Source organism: Protopterus annectens, chromosome 2.part1 (genome assembly GCF_019279795.1).
Source record: "Protopterus annectens isolate FY-2018-M chromosome 2.part1, PAN1.0, whole genome shotgun sequence".
In the NCBI taxonomy this organism is placed as follows: domain Eukaryota; kingdom Metazoa; phylum Chordata; order Ceratodontiformes; family Protopteridae; genus Protopterus; species Protopterus annectens.
The window spans coordinates 918,468,995-918,492,501 of record NC_056729.1 but is presented as its reverse complement, the minus strand read 5'-3'; positions in this window follow the sequence as shown (position 1 = coordinate 918,492,501).

Sequence of the window (23,507 nt, the reverse complement as noted above, 5' to 3'; positions counted from 1 at the left end):
GTGTACAGCAACAGAGTGAGATGTATGTGCATAATAGTAATGTGAAATCTGGTACTATGTGTGGCAACATTCTGGTAGTGCTAATACACATTTCTCCCACAAGTCTGTCAGATACCAACACTGTGCCCAGAAATACAATAATGTTACCTGGTACTGTTTACATTGGTATTGTATGGCATTGTGACTGATGCAGTTGCTCTGAATAATGAGATATTACTCATCACTGTTGCCCACACTGTCCTACAAAATATAACTGTCTGGGAAATCTGTATAAGAGTGTTGTAATATAAGGTCAGAATGCCAAAGCACAGGAGAAATATAAGACAGAAAGCAGATAGGAGATATACAGCAATATCTATATAGCACACACAACTCTGATGGACAGTCTTTAAGTTGTAGCAGACACAGCCATGGTCTGAATCCTGGGAGTGGAAGTAGGCTGCATACAGAATCATACCCCACAACTGTACAGATAAGACCAGAATGTCCAGTATATGGGTCCATATCTGCTGCCTGTCCTCTTGTCCCCCTGGGAAGTCTGTAGGATGATCCCATATGTTTAGCCAGCAAACAGAATGCAAGTGATTGTCAAACATCTATGAGAACAAACCTGTCATTGTAGCAACTCCTGAAACTGTTAAGAGAGTAATAAGCTAAGTATGTCCTATCTACACCCCCATGTTGTCAAGCTGTGACCAGAGTGTGTATAATAACAGAGTGAGATGTATGTGCATAATACTAATGTGTAATCTGGAACTTTGTGTGGCAACAATAAGGTAGTGCTAACAATCATTGTTCCCACAGGTACGTCGGATACAAACACTGTGCTGAGAAATAAAAACCTTTATACCCTGTACTGGTACTGTTTACTCTAGCATTATAGGGAATCATGAGTGTTGCAGTTTCTCTGAATAATAAAATATCACTGATCACCGTCACCTATACTGTGCTACATAATATAACAGTGTAGGAAAGCATGTATATGTGTGTGTCAAGTCAATAAAGGTTGAAGAGGGCAATAGTCTGGGTATGTCCCAGTACACCTGCATGTGGTCATGACATGGCCAGAGTCTGTGCAGAAAGAGTTGGACAGCTATGTGCAAAACATCAACCAGAAATCTGGGAGTATGTGTACAAACAGTTGGTTAGTGTTCAGAAACGTTTCCTCCACAGGTATACCAGGTAAGAGGTGTACACTGCAGGCAAAACCAGTTCATGTAAAATGATGACAGCCATATCACTGTCCAAACTAAGGCTATAGGGTAGTGTAGTAATACTTGTAAGGTACAGATAACAGCACTGACTAGGAAAGTAATGTGGAACTACAGGAATATGCTAGTTGTTAATTGACACCCCCCCACCATATCTCCAACAATAAACAACATACCCACCCCATCCAGTTTGCAATGTCTCCAATGTTCTTGTTATGTCCTATTGGTTGATAAATATTTATATTTGTTTCCATGCATGTGCTATATTGAATTATTCCAACATTGGTGGCATAGTGCCATCAATGTACCTGCATGCTGTTGTTATTAGCACTGTGATCCCATATATGCATGTGCTCTGTTTGCTGTGCAACTGTTCCATATCTGGTGTCTGGGTTAATGGGAATATATATGCATGCTGTTATACCTAACCCTGGAATGTGTTGACTATTACTAACCCACATATGATAAAATCTAAACACTAAAGCACGTTTGGGAAGGCTGGCCCCAGCGGACGCACCTGTCCCACCTCAGCTGGCCGTGGCACTGGGCACCAGCATGTCTGGGGCCTAACCCAGGAGCTCCTCATCCATTGGTCCTGCACCACTATTGGGTGGAACCGCCTCAGGGAATGGGGCTCACCCCCCCTGGAGTGGGCATGGACAAGTACATGTCACCCATCACAAGGTGCATAGAGAGCTCATCCAGCAGCTTGGTGATCTTCTACACCAGCTCAAGGGCTGCATGTCATGACTAGAGGGTCAGTCTGGCTCTGCTACTCAGCCTCCAGCACAGCCACCTACGGGGCTGTAAAAGTGCAGTGGTGACTGCCCATGGATGGGGACCTCAGTCCCACTGTTTCCACTAGGGGGTTCATGGACTTCTGATTTCCCAACACCCTTCCCCATCAAGGTGTTTAACCCCCACATGTGTCATATACTGCCCCTGTATGCATCTTGTCTGTTAACCTACCCAACTTACCTCCCCAAATATACCTACTACCCCTGCCCAACATCGCACTCTCCCCAGAAAAAAAAGGCAATCTGTTCTCAAAAAAAAAAATCATGCCCCATACATAGCTGTCCATTTCACACACGTGTCCAGTGGACACATGTAATCAGGTCTAATTGGCATCACAATATATTATTGTTGTCCTCACCCCTCTCTGAGGGGTTTGAGTATCCAAATCTACCTCCAAATTCAGTGTATATGCACAGCTGTTGCTGTAGAAGAAATGGGCAGCTATGGACCTTCCCTATTCCCTTCCTGACATCCTAGCTAATTTTCCTACTGTCTTTCCCTCTTTGTGCCACTTTTTCATCACTTTCCTATCAACCCTTTTTTCTTTTCTTTTAAAGAAATTAGCATGGGGGTAAGCGGGAGTAAGCACTTTTAAGCAGCAGTAAGCGGGTTTAAGCCTGTTTGCACATGGGTAAGCAATGCCTTCACAGGTTAAGCAATTTAGAAGCTAACTCAGTATAAGAAACTGTAACCGGAAGTTAGCAGTGATTACCTCTGCGCAAACCCACACAAACCAGCTTGCAACTGCTCAAAAGTGCCTTAATCACACTGTATTTAATGGACCTTGTTCTGCCCAGCAACAAAATAAACAGCCTCTGCAAGGCTTAAGCCCAGGACGCTACACACTATAGCCATGTCAGCTATGCATAAGCCTGATGTTTTCACAAACATATCATCCAGTCCAGTCATTCAACAGTACAGGGAATGTATTCCAACATGTAGATGTATGTGTGTGTGTGTGTGTGTGTGTGTGTGTGTGTGTGTGTGTGTGTGTGTGTGTGTGTATATTAATATCTAAATAGATAAAACATATCTATACATGTAGATATAGATACAATATAGAATATATATATATATATATATATATATATATATATATATATATATACATACAAATGCATACATCTATAGATATATATGTCTGCATCTATATGGCTATATATATATATATATATATATATATATATATATATATATATATATATATATATATATATATATATATATATATATATATATATATATATATATATATATATATATATATATATATATATATATATATATATATATATATATATATATATATATATATATATATATATATATATATACAGCAAGTTATATATATATGTAAGCAGATATATATCTATACAGGTATATACGGACGTACATCTGTAGATAACAATGGGAACACAACAAAAACATATATGTCCACATGCACCATAAATGGGGTTGAGAGGCCCCAAACAACCTACATCTTATATGAATAGGTACCCCCCCCCCACAGCCAAGCACATCTGCCCTGCAATACAATACTAACTGTTGCAGATTCCATACCCAGGACCTGACAAGTCATGGGCACAAGATGTTAACAGTACTCCATCCCACCTGTATGATGTCAGGCTGGTATCAGTAACATATCATGCAGTACAGTCCAGCTCCCATAGGGAATGTACAATGTGGAAGCAAACAACATCCCTAGGATACATATACACAGACACATATATATGCAGGTACAGATATATATATATATATATATATATATATATATATATATATATATATATATATATATATATATATTTACATATATATATAGATATATGTAACTACACATACACACACAGAGATATGTATAGTAAGATAGATGGTGCACACAATATGGAACAGCCACTATGCCTACAGTTACCACCTTACCAACTGGGCACTGTATGAGCCACCCATACAAATGACAATCGGTGCCTGCAACATATACCCACAGAGATGTCAAAGGATTTAACACCACACACAGGTTTGCATAAATGGGAAAGCTTTATTTGTGTACTATTACAGTTGTATATGCCATGTCATATAGCTGTTCAGACACGGACATCCACATTAACTGAGTAATGCAGCTGTGAAACATTTCTACTAATACAGTAGTCTGGAAAGGTTTACAAATGTTGCTGTCCAGGCCAAGGCCTTCAAGTGGTACAATAGTAAAGACAGACTGGGCCACAGGATACCAAACAATCAACAGAAAGTAATGCAGATGTATAGTTCAGCAGCCTCTATCTACACTCTGTAGACAATCCCTAGGTGGTAAAGAGCTCAGATGACACAATGGGATACAACTGTTACATAACAAGGCATAACTGACATTATCACAAGCACACTGACAAACAGAACAGTCTGTATGGCATGTGGCAGTAGGCCTGCATTTAACCAAGGTGGATTGTATGGTAATGTACATCCAGATACCTTAAGGCAGCTCACCCCTGATACCCTCACATGTTGCAACAGCCTAGGTTAGTTATGGTACACCCCCCAGACTCAGTAATACAGGGCTATATACCACTGTTACATACACTGGCCTCTGGAGTGCATAAGGACACACATGTATTGTGTAGGTGAAGCCCACACATATATGGCTCCAACCCCACCGTATGTGTTGGGGACACAACAGCAGTGGACTGATGGCAGGAATGGCAGCGTGACATACTCACAGCCCACTACAGAACAACCCCTGACAGCATGTCATATGACAATGTCTGGTATGTAGGTGGAGGGCAGAGGCTGGAACACAGGCCGATATGTGTATAACTGTTGTCATGAACTAAGCAAGTCACTGGTGTTACAGGATAGTCTACAACATACCCTTAGTCAGGAATTTGAAGTTAGAAACAGAAATGGATGTAGCCATGTACTGATAGCACTCAACACACACACTGCCAGTGAAATATCTGACACAAGACCTGTGTGGTGGACAGACAAAATGTATTAGGCACACCTCTGGCCATCAAGAGGATAGGCCCACAGCTGAGAGCTATGCAGACAGACAGCATTCCAAAGTAAACCAGTATGTACACACAAACCCAGTAACAACAGTTCTATACAATGCATACAACAACTCTACTCACACACTGTCTGTAGTTCTGGAACCTGCTACAAATATGTAGCTGACCTGAGTATGCAGGTTTTCCTGCAAGAGGTATTGCTAGCTACTGTCTGTAACACTGATGCCCACACACAGGAAGGATGTCCATCACACATGATGTAGGGATTTATAGTAGGTGGTTGCCATGACAGTGGTAATTTGAAGTACTACACAGCAAGCTGTATGCACTTAGCAAGTGGAGGACACTGACCAGTGTAGAGGCCATCACCTGATCATGTGCATCACCTACAAAACAATGCTGCAATCTATTCAAAGCAACTCAATCCATTTACTGGAGAGAGACAAAGAGAGAGGGAGAGAGAGAGAGAGAGAGAAAGAAAAAAAGGCCTATGGCAAAGGCAAAGGAAACGCCAAAGGAAAAGAAAACAATACTAAGATCCAGCAAACTATCCAGAACAGACATAATTCCTACAACAGGTCAGTGAAGTATATATGCATGTAACTGAATGTAGTACCTGGTCCATAATAATAGAATAGATGATGTGGAATGATTTATATGTGCTATCAGGTGTTGTTGTAATGATGATCAACTGAACAACTGCTATGAACAATAGTGTCTATCCCTGTGGGTAGTGGGCCATACCTGTCAACTGTGCAGATCAGCACTGACTGACAAGATGTAAACCATCATAGTGTGTGTTGTGTAATGAGAAGCATGTATATTACATGGCCAACAGCTGGTGGTGGAAGAAATGCCATTATGATGGACACGTGGGACCCACAGCCCACTCCTTGCAGGATATTCAGGTTAATCTGTAATGTAACATGCAGGAATATCATAGGTGTGTATTTGGGTTACCTGCAATCAGGTCCTACATATACCCCCCCTAATGTCAGGCTGTGTCCATATGTGACACATGTCTGTGTTGTAGCACACATGTGATGTGGTCAGGTAACATGGGCAGATGGGTCTGGAGAGGTGGTTCTACTGGCCAATAGTACATATACATGTTATTCTGTCTCTATTATAGAACATATGTTGGTAGTAATAGTCTACACAATACCTGAACATGTCCCACAGCATGCATAGATATCCTCAATAACACAGAATGTCAGATGTGCAGAAATCACAAAGCAGCCATACCACAGGCATGTATGGAATCATAGTGGATCTGACAATGGGATGCGGGTGAATAGTCTGTAACAGGCCAATAATGATAGTGTCCCCACAGATAACATGGCTACAATCACATAGCAGAAAGTGTGGCACAATACAATATCTGTCCCACTGGTAGGTAAGCTGTAGCCATACCTAATATGTTGTGTGTACAGTTTGTTGTAGCTGATATGGTGGGGGGTTACAGAGACATGTATTAAAAACTGTGGTAACCTTGCTGTATGAGTTGCTCAGACCTGTTTCCATCTTTATGTCTTTCAGCCAAGATGTCACATGCATGTTTGCCAACGTATTCAGCGGAAGAGAATGAAGTGCTGATCATATACTTAATCCAGCACTATCCTGTGCTGTTTGGCAGAGCTGCACATGACCAGCAGCAGTGGACTGCCCTGTGGAACAACCACACATGTATACTGTTGCTAGCATGGATTGACTATAGCTGATCTGCATGCTGTTCTGTACCACATGTTCTGCATGTTGACAGATGTGTAATAGGAGGACTGTGTGTACTATCATTGTGCAACCTCACGTGTGTGTGTGTGTGTGTGTGTGTGTGTGTGTGTGTGTGTGTGTGTGTGTGTGTGTGTGTGTGTGAGCCCTGGTGGTTAGTCAGTTTGTCTGTAGGATCACTCTGGTGAAGTGGAGGGAGGTGGATGCATGTAGGATGTATGTAGGATGCATGTGCACATGTGTATGTTTGTGTGGGTGGCCATGTATGCACATGTAAGAGTGTGGGGTGTTCATACAGCTGTACCCCTCTTTCGGACCGTGCAGTACATGGACATGGACTGGCATATTACACACCAGAAATACCTGTAATGTGTGTAACCACAGGACAGCTGATAATATAATATGGTCTGTAGTATGGAACAGGCATCAAGAGGGAAGGTAGACACCAGGTACACCCTTAATATCGCATTCAGCAGGGAGGTCACTTGCAACCCCCATATGCAGCACTACAGATGCATTGGGGAAGTACTAGTCAACACCAGGGAGTGTCTCCATATATTACAGTTGTCACATGATAGGCTTAATGAGCAGCATATCTGGCATGTAGTGAGCATTACATACACATGCCACACCAGTGCGTGATTTTATGGACAGAACATGGTAGCCCACACATATAGGGGCCATGCTCATGATGTCTGGACATACAGAGGATGCATACCAAATGACAGCAGTGAGGCCATGTAAAACCACTACACACAGGTCAGGCAGGTAATGTAGTAACAGGTCTTGTGGTGTGACTGCCTGTGTAAGCCTTTAAAGGACTGATATGTTAAGGAGTGGTATCAATGTGTGTATGTTAACAAGTGTGATGCAGGATGGAGTACCATATGAATATATACGTGGGACTGTCTGTAAAGCCATGGACAGGTAGGTATTACGGACATGTGTGTGTGTGTGTGTGTGTGTGTGTGTGTGTGTGTGTGTGTGTGTGTGTGTGTGTGTGTGTGTGTGTGTGTGTGTGTGTTTACTGTTAAGCAATGCTGTACAGGTTTTAAAGTGCATTTATTGTTTTCCCCCACAAGTGGCGAGGTGGGTCAGGGTCCATCCTGCATGCAATCTGATGTTGGTGTCCATACAGACATCAAAGATGATGACAGTACTGTTGAGGGACAGGTGGGGTTATCAGGGGCCAACACTGTGCCAACATTTGACATCCCCCTTTTAGCCACCCCAACTGCGCACACAGGTTCAGTGCCTATACATACCCCATCACCAATGGCCATAGTGGAGGGACAGCTGGTGTTTGGTGGCAATGCACAAGAAAGTGTGGTAACCATGCCTACTGTGTCCGGTCACAGCAAGCATATGTGGATGTCTGGCAGGGCACCACATAGGTGGATATCCCAGGGTGCTCGTGGTAGGGCCGCTGAACATCATGCTTCTGGCATAGGCAACATAGTTGGTACCAGAAGATGCATGTTTCAGGCTGTCATGGTGGTGCAGGCATGTGTGGAATGTTACACCAGACAGGACGTGAGGCTGCAGAGGACTGCTCTTGTATCTGTAAGTGACAACCTCCATGAACTGTCTGGTGCCATCCGTGCTTATACTAAGCTCACGGATTGATGGCATGGTGAGATGATGGCCCTCATCAGCCGTGGTGTGCCCGTGCTTCAACATATGGTGGGGATGCAGCGATGGCCTCATGGATGTGTTCCAGCAACACTAACAACTGGCAGTCGACGTGGATGTGCTAGGACACCAAGGGGCTCCTGTAGTGGCAGTAGCAGCCACAGCAGTGCAGGTGGTGTGCTGTCCACAAATGTATGTCCCACGCTCGGCCTCTGGCAAACCAATATCACACCCTGTTCTTATGATGATACCTGTGCCACATCCCTGTCATCCATGCCATCAATGCAGGGACAGGCTGATATGGTTCTGATGCACACAGTGACTGTACTACAGTGTACCACAGTACTGCAGTGTAACATATTGTAAGGAGTAAAGTGTAATGCATAAATGGCAGGTAGTGTAGCCATCCAGCAATGATAGCTGTTAGTAACACTGTTAATTGCAGTCCCTATAATGTTATCCATTTGTGTTGTAGGTGTACATGTCTCAGCATGAGAATGGTTGGCAGTTATATGCCACAATGAGGTATGTCATTGTGGTGACACCATGGGTGTGACATATCTGGGATACAGTTGAACACATGTCACAGGTTACTAATACAGTTACTACCAGTGCCACATGGACAGGTGACCCGCTGAGGTGTGTATACACTGCAACCTGATGTAGTCCCATCCACATACACACACACAGTTACTTGACAACACTGGGACTAGACCCCTACCTAGCTATGTAGTGATACTGAAGTGTGTGGCTTACATTGCACACACAACACAGTGTTTAGGGTGAGGTGTTTCCCAGGTTACATGTTACATGCAGAACATCCCCAGACATGTACAGTATGCTAATAGGGATGTAATGGGTGTATATGGGCAATACATAGTGTGACATACCGTCATATACACATTAACAGACACATAACAGCCAGACACACATCAGAGATACCAGGGCCTATCGCTGCTAAATAACTGGATCATGTGTCCAGTGTATTGCAGGTAGGCTGCACACAGCACATACATAACCAGCTTGGATTGTGGTATCAGTTACCTGTATGGTTGATGGTGACAGTGGTAACCATACCGTAGTACATGGGACATATACTGAGTGTACCATGGTGTAATGACAGTGTACACATCACCCACATCCCCCAGTTGATATTGTACTCCCTGAAACCCATGATGACAATCTGCCATACAAACCATCAAACATTGATCGCGACTGCAATACAACCCATAGTATACCCTAACAGTGGTACTACAGGGTTATGCATCTAATGCACATGCCACATGCATAGTAGGGTGTTGCATTGTCATGCCTCACCTATGGGCAGCAACAACACTATCTGTACTACTGTGTGGCAATGGGTATTGTAATAGGAGTATGTGGCCTCGGCATGCTGTACCCTACAGATATACAGACATGCACAACTACATACACATGCCAGAACACAATGGGTATCCCATGCCCATCAACTCATTTGTAAAACACTGTTGTGCTTTTACTGCATGGCTCGTGTAGCCGGTATGGGTGGGAGCTTAACAGGGTAAATGTAATGTCCCACACAGCAGCAGCCACAACTGACTATGACAATGAGTGTTGCATTGGTTGTGAAGGCCCTCATGGAATTCCCAAGTACAGGTGTGTTAACACACAGACACTGCTATACTCAGTCATGTACACGTGTCAGTACAGGGGTGCATTGCTGCAGGTGGTCATAGCTGTTTACCTAGCTATTGTCCAAGGGGAGATGGGTTGTGTAGGGGTTGTGTATACAGTGGTATCCTGCCACCTGCCAGGTGGTGGGGGGCAATCTATTGACAGACACTACTGTGGTGACAGGCTGAGACTGACATGCATCAGCCAATCCTCCAGGTGCCTCCTGCACATGGCCACTGAGGTGATCAAGTTGGCATGTATGCAACATGCATTACAACACATGGTTAGTGTCTGTGATGGAGACCTGTACCCAAGCATGTTTGGTTGAATGTGGTAGTGTAGTGGAGGTACCCGTGACATGTGGTGCATACAGGGTGACATCTCTTATATGTGCCAGTTCTTATACAGCTGGGCAGACATGTAAGCATCAATCAAGCTTAGGTTGCCTGTACATATCTCAGCTGGATACCTGCCATCTGCTCATCTGTACAGGGACTGACAGTCAGCTTTGCAAGTAGCTATGCAGTAGCATGAGTGTGTCGACAGATAGACGTCTGACAACAATATGTATGTCATGACTGCATATCAGAAGCCCTCACTAACATGTGCTGTACAGATGGTAGACTACAGTTACATTCCACATGATGGATCATTACCTAGTAAGTGGTATATACTGTGACACAGCTCACACATCAGGGATACAACAGGGAGACTTTGGTGGCCAGGTATGCCTGCAGGTGTGCTGTCGTCAGTATTACATTTAGCATTCTGCTCTTGCCTGGGTTAGCACTGTCAACAGTAGTACTGCCATGATACACTACATGCCAGTGTGACAGCATGTACCCTGAGCTACTACACCTGTATGTAACACATTCACATGGATAACAGTGCTGTACAGGCCTCTTATATGTCTGTGTCCCACACATGACACTCACACCCCTTGCTACTGTAATGACAGCACATAGGTGCATGTATTGTACATGGCATTACAAGCACTTATTACAGATTATCAGACTGGGTGGTGAGACCTGGTTACCAGGGCTAAGCCATGCTTAGCAAGTATCAACATTGCTGCAATATAACAGCTGAGCTGATTTGCTTCACTGGTAAGGGAAACATACACTGTGTAAGCACCTGCACATTTACCCATATGTTAAAACAGCTTAGCTTCATGAAAACTCATGCAAATGTGCTTAAAGCTGCTCAAAATTGCCTTAACCATTCTGTATCCAACAGCCCTTGTTCTGCCCAGCAATAACATGAACATCCCTTGCAGGTCTTGAACCCAGGACCCTGTACATTGAAATCACAGCACTTAACCACTACACCCTGATCACTTTGAAGACAGCTGTTGTTTTACCAATATAGCTGTCAATACACATATTGAGTAGTATTAAACAATTGCCTTTAGTTCCTAAATTGTGTAGTCCTTGTCATTAAAATGACTGTTGCATCACATATGTTGTTTTATCATAATGTACCTATAGGAGATACATATGGTGAGATACATCTGGGAGGGTATATACAACTGTGAGGTTTACTCATGACAGGAATATGGTTGTATACATATAATAGGTCTATATATGTCTACATGTACATACACATGTATACTCATACATATGTCTGTAAACACATCTGTATAGTGCTACATATATATATGGCCATGTGTACATCTCTTCGTATGTACATATATGTATATATAGATATATGTATATATAGATATATATATATATAGATATATATATATATATATATATATATATATATATATATATATATATATATATATATATATATATATATATATATATATATATATATATATATATATATATATATATATATATAGATATATGTTTGCAGATCCTATGTGTACAGATATGCCTAGTTATGTTGGTATATATGTAGATGTCTATAACTATATGTGCATACATATCTATTCTGATATACCTACTACTGTCAATATATATGTAGATATCCATACGTATATGTGCATATGTATCTCTATCTGTATATGTGTAGACATATATTGCTCTGTATATCTATATATCTGGTTGTTTATATAGGTTCATAGGTTCATAGGTTCATACTAGGCTATCAGCCCAAGGGCATTTATAAGCCTAGCCCATAGTTATGTGGCTTTCGCCACCCCTTTAGTTTGAATAAAACTATGCCTATCATTTTTCTGTGCCTCTGTCAAGCAGTGACACTGAAGTAATCCCTGGGGTATATCTGCGATCTCCCATCCATTGGTCAAGATTCCTCTTGAACAAGGCCAGCGAGGTGCTCTGCCTCACATGTACCGGGATTTTGTTCCACAGCATAGGGAGTCTCTGGGTGATGAATCTGTCCCTCCAGCACGTTCTATTTATAACCGTGTCAAGGTTTAAGTCTCCCACCCTTGTGGTTCTGAGGGATCTAGATTTTTGAGGTGAAGCATATTCATCAAATCTGGGTTTGACATGGCCTTATATGTCAGGCACAGGTCACCTCTGAGCAAGCGGTATGAGACTGAATAGAGCTGGAGTTCTTTCAGTCGGGCAGCATAAGACATATTTTTGGGACCCTTTATCCTTTTGGTGAGGAACTTTGGGGCCTTTCACGCTGCAGCAGGTCTCTGGCCAGATACATTCCGAACGGTGCATTGTACTCAATCATAGGTCTAATGAGTGATGAGTACAGGGGACGATGACTTCCCTTGATCTAGATGTGAATCCCTTCATGATCAGGTGGGATATAGAAGGTTTTCCTAACTACTTTAGCAACATGAGTGTCAAGCGAAGGCTACTGTCAACTTGGGTCCCCAGATCCCTGATGACTTTTTCTGTGCCCAGTGGATTGCCACCTATATGGTAGCTAGGGGTAACCTTGTTTTTCCTGAAGGGTATGACTATGCATTTTTGGCATTTAACTTCAGGCCATGGCTCTGGCACCAGTTATCCGTTTCTGTGAGGCCCTTCTGGAGGATATCTGTGTCAGATGTGTTTTCGACTATGGCCCAGTTTGCAGTCATCTGCAAACTTTGTCAGCCATAACCCTCCTGTGTTTGCTTGTACTTCAGAAAAGTAGATGCTGAACAAGAGTGGACCCAGGACTGAGCCCTGTGGGACACCACTTGTGACAGGCTTTGAGTCTGACATGGCTCCAGCAACTCTGACCCTGTGGGTTCTGTCACTTAGCCAGTTTGCAACCCATCTTGTGATGTATGGGTTTACATTCAAGCTGATGAGTTTTTCGATGATACCTGAGTGGGGTATTGTGTCGAAGGCCTTTGCCAGGTCAAGGTAGGCTGTATGGACTGCTTTTCCCTCATCAATGGCCTTGGTGACTGTCTCGAAAAAGTCAACCAAGTTTAAGAGGCAGGATCTGCCTTTGACAAAGCCAAACTGGGTTGGATCCAAAGTCTGCAAGTTCCCTATGTCTTTATTTATGAGTTCCATTATGATCCTCTCCATGGCTTTGCAGATAAGGCTTGTCAAGCTAATGGGGCGGTAATTTTCAGGGTCTGTGGAGGCACTGCCCTTATGAAGTGGGACCACAGTCACCGTGCGCCACTCCTTGGGTACGTATCCCGAGGTGAGGCTAAGATTAAACAGCTGTCCTAACTGTGGGTTTAATTCCTCGTTGAGTTCATGAAGCACACAGCCGGGACACCATCCGTCCCATGGATGCTGTGTTTTTGCCTTAGTGAGGGCAGTTCTCACCTGGGCGTTGGAGATGTTTGGGGGCTACAATCCTCTGGAATAGATATCTCTCCTTTTGGGGAGGGGAGAAGTTTGCACTGAACCTGTCAGCCAGTATGTTAGCAATGTGTGTAGGTTCAGTAATTTTCACATCATTTTGAACTAATTCTGAGCATATCTGGGAGTTTCCTCCTAGGTTTCTGACATAGCTAAAGAAGGCCTTATGATTGTCTTTAGAGTCCTTGGCGATTTTTCTCTCAAAATTTGCCTTGGATGATTTTATGAGAGCTCTTAGTTTTCTACTTATAATGATCAAAGGTGTCTTACCTTTCAAGGATTTTGCTCTATCTTGTAGTAGCTTCCTCCTTTTGTTGTAGAGCTTGTTTATGGCTGGGGTCCACCAGACTGGACGCTTGCCTTTGGTACAGAGAGTCTTAGTTTTGTTTGGGATTGCCTGATCCATGCAGTCCTGTAGGTGCTGGTAGAAGGCATTTGTAAGTGATTCAGCGGTTTGAGTAATGTTTACCACTGGCTCAGGGGCCTTAAAGGAGACCACACTAGTTTTTAGAAGTGTGAAATTGGCTTTTGAGAAGTTTTTCACTGTGGTCTCCAGCGAGATTAGTTTATGATCTGATCTCACCAGTGAGGGGTATACTTCCGGTGTTGAACATTGTGATCCCATGTTCGTGATGATGAGATCAAGTATGTTTTCTCCTCTTGTGGGGATGGTGACTAGTTGTTCCATGGCATTTGAGTTTATGAACTCCAGGAATCTTTGGGTTAGAGTCTTCGGGCTTGAGTAGTGTTCCCAGTCTATATTAGGGTAGTTGAAGTCACCTAGTATGATGGTGTTTGGAGATACATTTATCCCCTCCAATGTTTTCAGGAAGGCCATGTGAGGTTCCTGAGTTTGAGAGGGTGGCCTGTAACATGCTACAAATTGCAGAGCAGTCTTGCCTATGGTTAATTGCACCTGGATGGTCTCCGATGCATCGTGCGTTGCCACCAACCTTGAGGTGTGGGTGTCCTTTATGAATATGGACACCCCTCCTTTCTTGGTGTTGTCCGGATTTTGGGGCGGAACGCATGATATGAGGTGAAACCTGTTAGTGCTGGGGTGCTCTCAGGAGCCTTGAACCAGGTTTCTGTCACAGCACAGACATCGATGTTCTCCATATTGAGAAGGGCCTCAGTCGTGCATCTTAAGATTGAGACTTCTGGCATTGAGCAGCATTACCCTTAGTTTTTTCCTTTTTGGTGTTCTAGGGTGGTAGGTTTAGAATTTGAGCCTTGCCTAAAAAGGCACTATGGGGTGGCAAGAGCCTTTGCCAATATCCGGAAGCCCAGGGTGACAGGTGCAAGCCGTCCCTTGCAAAGCAGCGCGGCTTGTCCAGCATGTCATCCCAGGCAGACAGACATTGGATCCCCTTTGAATGACACCAGAATTTAAGCTAATTATTAAAGCTGATCATCTTATCACTGTATTGTGGCATCATTCTAGGTGAAGGTAGGATACTGCTCAAGGTCAGGGTCATACCTGCCTGGGCTACATAATCAGAGAGCTGCGCGGTGTCCCTGGTCATGGAGTCCAAGGAGGGACGTCTCAGGTCGTTGACACCAGCGTGGACAATGACTGAGTCGTACTTGTACCTGCTGTTGAGAGACCTGAGTGCTTGCGTTATGTGGCGGATTCTAGCACCGACAGGCAGCTTACTGTGACCTTCTCCTTACTCAGTCTGGTGAGCGGGACGTCAGTGTGTCTGACTATGGAATCACCATTGACAAGTGTGTCTGGCATTTTGTTTGGCCTTAAGGGCTGTGACTGTTTGACACTCTGACTGTGTGGTCTATGTGTTGCATGTGTTGGGTCGTGAGGTGGTAGTTGTTTGTGTGTCTGCTTTGGTGGCCTCTGCTGTTTTGGTAAATTTTTGATCAGAGCCTCTGAGTATGTCTTTGTGTGAGTATGTGTATGATTTGAAGTTGTGATGGTACCATGTGTGACTGGGTATGTATTGTGTGTGGTTACCTTCTCCTTCTGTCTGGTCTTGCCAGTCCTATGTTGAGAGAGCTCAGCCTCCAGTTTGGCCGTATAGTTGCATCTCTCATGTATTTGTGTTTTGTGGGAGAAGGAGAGGATTGTCTGTGTACATGAGGCAATTGTAACATTGCCTCAATATTCCCAGGTTCACCAGTTGAGCTGGAGAGGACACTAGCAACTGATCCCTCGACATACTAGAAGTAGTAGATAAAGAGACTTTCAAAGGACTCGGGAAGTGGGTTTTAGGCTGGTGGGGTACTATCTATAATAAGAGTGCTTTATCAAGGTGCAAGTACTGTAGGAGTAAGTGCTAGGCTTTACAGATAGAGAATAGTCTACTTGGGAATCAAGTAGAGATGAACTTTTCAGTTATAGGATATGCTGGTTAGATCAGCAGTACAGCTCGAGGAAGGTAGTTCTAAGGAAAATTTGAAGAGTGGAATTTAGATGTCGAATAGTTTAACCTTGTTTAACCGCCGCTGCTCTTGTGTGCAACAGTGGCAACTCAGCTAAATCGCTAACGCTTAGCGTGTTTTATAGCAGGGGCTGAAGGGAGCTAGGAATTGGCCCAAAACGACCAATGGACTACTAGTTTCTGGCTGAAACTTCACCAAATCTGACAAAAAGGCCGCTCAGTGCTTCCCACTCCCACTGGTAAGCAAAGAAACTTCCATCCTTCCTAATAAGGCAATGGATCAGTAACAGGAACTAAAAACAAAGCCCAGGGATCAGCAACTCTGAAACTGGACTACTCTAGTTCAGTAAGGGAAAACAAGAGATTTTTGTTTTATTACAGAGATAAGGAAAAACAGACAGTAAATGCTATAAATGCTGTAAATCGGCTAGCACACTTTAGTGTGTAACCTACAGAAACAATTTGCAACAATTAGTAACTTAAAGTGCAATAAACAATGTAAAATGCAGAAATCACTTAAAGTAGCAGTAAAACAGGCGAAATGCAGTCGCTAGCTTAATAACAGTGGGAAAGCCACAAAAATACTTATATCTGGTAGAAAGTCACTCTTTTAGCTCTCTGCTGCTTGGATCACTCTGCAGGCCACCACGAGGATCTGTGCTGAGTTGGTACAAGCTGGAAAACGCTGTTTAGCGTGTTTTATAGCAGGGGCTGAAAGGAGCTAGGAATTGGCCCAAAACGACCAATGGACTACTAGTTTCTGGCTGAAACTTCACCAATTTGGACAAAAAGGCTGCTCAGTGCTTCCCACTCCCACTGGTAAGCAAAGAAACTACGGGCCTACCTAATAAGGCATTGGATCAGTAACAGGAACTAAAAACAAAGCCCAGGGATCAGCAACTCTGAAACTGGACTACTCTAGTTCAGTAAGGTGGGAAAACAAGAGATTTTTTTTTTTTTTTTTACAGAGACAAGGAAAAAAACAGACAGTAAATGCTATAAATGCTTTTAACTCGCTAGCACACTTGAGTGTGTTAGACTACAGGTAAAATTAAGCAACAAATAACTTTTTAAGAGTGCAAAACAGTTAATCAACACAAAAAAGGTTTAAATAGAATGCAGAGCTGTATAAACAGGCTAAGATGCAGTCGCTAAGCAGTAAATATTCAAAAAGCCAGAAAAAAATACTTAAATCAGTTATAGCAAATACAGTTATAACAAATGCTCTGAAATATACTGTATATTTCCAATATGTTTGAGAAGGACAGTCAGAACACAAGAAGGTTCAGGCGAAAAAGAAAAAAAGTTTTGTTTTACTTTTTGAAAAGGGAAAAAGGAGGAACAGAAGGCCTTATCAAATGTTCTCTCTGTATTAAGAAGAATGAGCTAATGACACTAGACTGGGAGGTGTGTCACAGTAGGGGCGGGCAACTGCAAAGCCACCAAGTATATAGCCTAAGAAAGCACTACAGAGTCAAATGAAAGTTTTTAAACAGATAAGGATTTGTGAAGATTCTGAATAGACAAATTGCTTTATATATATTAAATTATAAAAACAGTAATCTGTAAAAATAATCAAAAGATACTTATATTTTGTAGCTCAGTTGCGGTCAAACAACTTCTCCAGCCTGCACTGTGTGCAAAGACAGAGACCCTACCAAAGTTAGGGCAAGACCAGATCAACAACTTTTTTTTTACAAGAACACAAAAGAACCAGCCCCCACTAGCCAAGAGATAATTACACAGAGTAAATGTTTCAGTTTATACAATAGCCTAAGACAGCAAAGCACTACAGAGTCAAGTGAAAGTTTTTAAACAGATAAGGATTTGTGAAGATTCTGAATAGACAAAGTGCTTTATATATATTAAATTATAAAACCAGTAATCTGTAAAAATAATCAAAAGATACTTATATTTTGTAGCTCAGTTGCGGTCAAACAACTTCTCCAGCCTGCACTGTGTGCAAAGACAGAGACCCGACCAAAGTTAGGGCAAGACCAGAACAACAACTTTTTTTTTTTACAAGAACACAAAATAACCAGCCCCCACTAGCCAAGAGATAATTACACAGAGTAAATGTTTCAGTTTATACAATAGCCTAAGACAGCAAAGCACTACAGAGTCAAGTGAAAGGTTTTAAACAGATAAGGATTTGTGAAGATTCTGAATAGACAAAGTGCTTTATATATATTAAATTATAAAAACAGTAATCTGTAAAAATAATCAAAAGATACTTATATTTTGTAGCTCAGTTGCGGTCAAACAACTTCTCCAGCCTGCACTGTGTGCAAAGACAGAGACCCTACCAAAGTTAGGGCAAGACCAGAACAACAACTTTTTTTACAAGAACACAAAAGAACCAGCCCCCACTAGCCAAGAGATAATTACACAGAGTAAATGTTTCAGTTTATACAATAGCCTAAGACAGCAAAGCACTACATAGTCAAGTGAAAGTTTTTAAACAGATAAGGATTTGTGAAGATTCTGAATAGACAAAGTGCTTTATATATATTAAATTATAAAAACAGTAATCTGTAAAAATAATCAAAAGATACTTATATTTTGTAGCTCAGTTGCGGTCAAACAACTTCTCCAGCCTGCACTGTGTGCAAAGACAGAGACCCTACCAAAGTTAGGGCAAGACCAGAACAACAACTTTTTTTACAAGAACACAAAAGAACCAGCCCCCACTAGCCAAGAGATAATTACACAGAGTAAATGTTTCAGTTTATACAATAGCCTAAAACAGCAAAGCACTACAGAGTCAAGTGAAAGTTTTTAAACAGATAAGGATTTGTGAAGATTCTGAATAGACAAAGTGCTTTATATATATTAAATTATAAAAACAGTAATCTGTAAAAATAATCAAAAGATACTTATATTTTGTAGCTCAGTATCTATGTACATATACATATCCATCTATATATGTCAATATGTATATGTGTATATATCTATATAGCTATCTGCATAATTATATATACATATATTTTCACCATATGTCCTGAACATGGACTGTATCCCTACCTCAACCCCTATAGTCCCAACTTCATCGTGCAAGGGGATGTCAGGTATGTATAGCAGGTATATTTGTAGACTATTGCTACTGTAATAGGGATTGTCTTCTCAGACATGGTGTGTGTGGGAGGTCACATCTAATTTTAACATGTGCGCCATTGGCTACTGACAGACATTCTAAGGACATCATAGTACAGTACCGCTACTAGCATGTCATGCTCCTGTGGACTACAGCAGAGATATTGGCCAATATATGTGGACATTCTGACACACTCTGGACAGTCCAGAGGTATACACAGAACCCCTTAGTGCAAGACATGTGGACCAAGCCTGATAATGTGGATGTTAACAGCCATGTAGATGGGTATAACACATAACAACTGGTATACATTAGCTCCCATAGATTATGCATTCACACACCCCTGTCTGTCCTGACACATAATAACCACTGGTACAGAGGTGCCATGGCCACATACTACCCACTAGATATTGACATACATCTGTACAGCATCCCACTGCTCTGTGTGACATACATGACTGTTAAGGGAGGCCGGCAGCAGTACATCTGGCAAGTATCAGGACATGACATCTCACTGGGTAAGTACACTAGGCTGCTAGGCATGTAACAAAGTACTGTGCAGGCTACAGGCAGGCTGACCCAACACTGGCCTACATTTCCTATGGGGGAATGCACATGTACCTGCATATATAGCAGGCTCTACAGGCATGTCACAGCACAGAGTATGATACAGCTGTATGAAAGTGTATAACCACAACCAGTCGGAACACAGCCACAGCCACATATGGTAAGCTAGTGTAGTATTACAGTATAGGGCTATCTGTTCAACACCATCCTCATATGTGCCACTCACACACTAACCCTACATATACTGGGCCACTAGACAGTGTGGTCTGATGCCTGTCTGTGGTATGGGACATGTGTGTATGGCCCTACAAACATGTAAGCCGATAAGGTAACATAAAGTGGAGCAGCATGTAACATTGAATAGAATGGGACCAAGAACAATGACATCTACCACAGTCTGTACACAGGCCAAAGTACATATTAACAATATGCACACTGTCAACATTCACCATAAGTACATAGGCCTCAGCACTGTACACACAATCACAGAATGTCCAGGTTATGTCATCAAATTTAACCCCTACTATACATAACATGTGTAGCAGTCTATCTCACTGGCTTGTTATCAGATATGATGTCACTAATTATGGTGTACAGAACATATGCACCTCTTACTGCATAACATATGTATAAAGGTTGACAGAGTTGTGGCTGGAGGCAGCAATACAGGGCCAATACTGACAAGTTGTTGTGATAACCTCATACATTTACTGTTGTAACATGGTTTGTTGCAACATATGTCCTATGAGGGATATGAAGTCAGTAACTCTCACGGCTTTCACCATTTACAGACTGCATTCCTCACACTACCTTCTGCAGTTCACAGATGCTCTGTGGGTAATACATGACACAAAAGGCACCACACACTGCCCAGTCTGCAGATGACCCTACAGATGGGGGTTTCCTCATAAACATAGCACTGACATGGCAGATATTAAAACATGTAGGACAGCCATATCCTCACACACCCTGTTAAACCAGCATTACTCCAGATGCAGTATAGCAGCACTAAGAGTCTGTAGTCAGGTCAGACACATCTCCCTCCTGTGTGTTGGCCTGTTTCTACAGTATATGTTGTTAGAGGTAAATTCCCAATCCATCTGAGATGCTATTTGCTAAACAACAGATCGAGTCCCTGCTCACAGTGAATGAAAAGGCCCAATATCAACATGATGTTAATAGATATTGGAGAGTGTTTTCATGCAATTGGCTATAGGAATGTTACGACAGCTGTTCCACATGCAATCAGCTAGAGGAGGGCTGCAATTCATGCAGATGCCATCAGCTGATCATGAACATCACATAAAATACACATGCTGTTGCCTAAGCAAAGCAGGTGTAGGTCTCTACATCCACCATAGAGGGTGTGAGAGAGGCAGACAGAGGCAAAGACAAGTCAGGGAGGGGTGGGAGAGTAATACCTAAGCATGTTTGTGTCAGACACCTACCAGCACAGGGTATCAAACCCCTGATGACTATGTAGTGCTAACACATTTCTATGCAGTTATTGGATGCACCACATAGGTTACATGCTGAGGGAGCACTCAGAATGTATATGTGATAGTGAGTGACATCTGCAACAGGGATATGATAGCTATACGGTAGGTGTAGTAAATGTGCCTGTCCCCATGAACAGGTACCAGTGTCAACACAGCCACACTCTCACAGGGATGCACACACATTGACACACTTGGCAAGGCCAGAAATACAACTCATCCCTAGTGAGATTACCACAACACATTACTGTGCAGGTATCACATGCACCACAGGGGTCATACGGAGGTTATATGGGCAAAGGGTATGTGGAAGTGTCTGACATCAGACAACATACTTCAGTATGCCAATGGGAGTTGTAGTTAGTGTGAATGTGATCATATGCATCATACAACACACACGCACACACACACACACACACACACACACACACACACACACACACACACACACACACACACACACACACACACAGTGCCAGTACTGCCATGCATGGGTGCATTACTTCACAGCTGTGTAGTGGTTGAGTGTGCCAGATGGGTATACAAGGCTAGATGATGGGTATACCTTGGCATTAGACAACATGCCAATGGTCTGCATTGTTGCTCAGGGGTGTAGTTTCTGGATTTGCCCCGCAGGTGGTATTGTATTCACCATCCAGTCACCTGGGTGACTATTGCGTGTAGCCAATGCTGTGCATTGCTTGCCATGTATGTGTTCCTTAGTCCATGACATGGACAGTGTCTGGGATGTGCACACCTCCCACATGCATGTACAGTGATATGTGGAACTGTACCTGGGGTGTCTGGCCCATGTTGTGTACACAGATTGTTATCAGATGTGCCAGTTCTGGCCTCATGTGGCGGGACATGTTCATGGACAGCAAGTCTACCCTGCACCTACATTGATAGCATGATACTGGTATTCCCTGGTGTCAATGGCATCTGTCCATACAAAGCATGCTTTTCAGGCATGGTATGTCCTTTGTGGATCACATTTGATGGCACCACAGGTGTTGCAGGTGTCCAGTGGGGAACATAGGGAAGGTGCTATTGGACTTATGGATGGGGTGCCATGCCCACTGTAGCCCACTGCAGTCACACCATGGTTACTATCAGTGGGCAATATGAAGGGTACTATCAACATAGCAGCTGCTGCTTAGGCAAGTGTGTTTGTATGAGACATGGGTTGAGAGTGTTTTCTGTGTAATACTGGGGTTGCTCACATTGTTCACCTGGCCTTGATGTCAAATGTAGGGGTATGGATTTGCACCCCAGCCTCTCAGCTATTTCACATCTGTTATCTCTGTATGCTGGACATTGTGATATGTACAAGGGCCACCATATAAACAATTAGCAAAATCTGCTTCACATTGAGTCTAGTTGTTGTACACTCACAGCCATCTCCACACAGGATATGAATTACAAACACAGACACACACACCTGTCATGTCTAGGATTAGAGCTACTACCTAACTAGTTTATTACACTACAGCACTACGCAGTTAAAAGACACATTATGAAGATTACTGGAGTACTACTTCCTGAAAGGTGTATTTCACAGTGAATGACACCAGCAGGCTTGCCAAAGTAGGGAATTTGAATTGTAGTGAGTGAGACTAGCCTAAAATGCATTGCTGCCTACACAAACATAGCAACTCACACAAAACATACACAACTGCCATGTGTGGGAATAGAACCCCTACCAGAGGTCTATATCATACTACATCATGAGGCTGTTATATGATGTACCACAGGGATAACTAAAGTACTCCTTCCCCAAAGGTGCATTTCACAGTGAATGACATCAGCAGGATTGCCAAAGCAGGGCATTTGAATTGTAGTGAGTGTGACTAGCCTAAAATGTATTGCTCCCTACACAGACATAGCAATATGCACAAAACATCCACAACCACCATGTGTGAGAACAGAACCCCTATCAGGGGTCTATTTCACACTACAGCATGATTCTGTTCTAGGATGCACCATGGGGATAACTGGAGTACTCCTTCCCCAAATGTGTATTTCACAGTGAATGCCATAAGCAGCCTTGCCAGAGTAGGGCATTTTAAGTGTCAGGAGTGTGACTAGTCTAAAAAGCATTGCTCTCTACACAGACAGACATGCACACACACTTGCCAAGTCTGGGATTAGAACTCCTACTTAACTCTTTTATCACACTAAAGCAGTATGCAG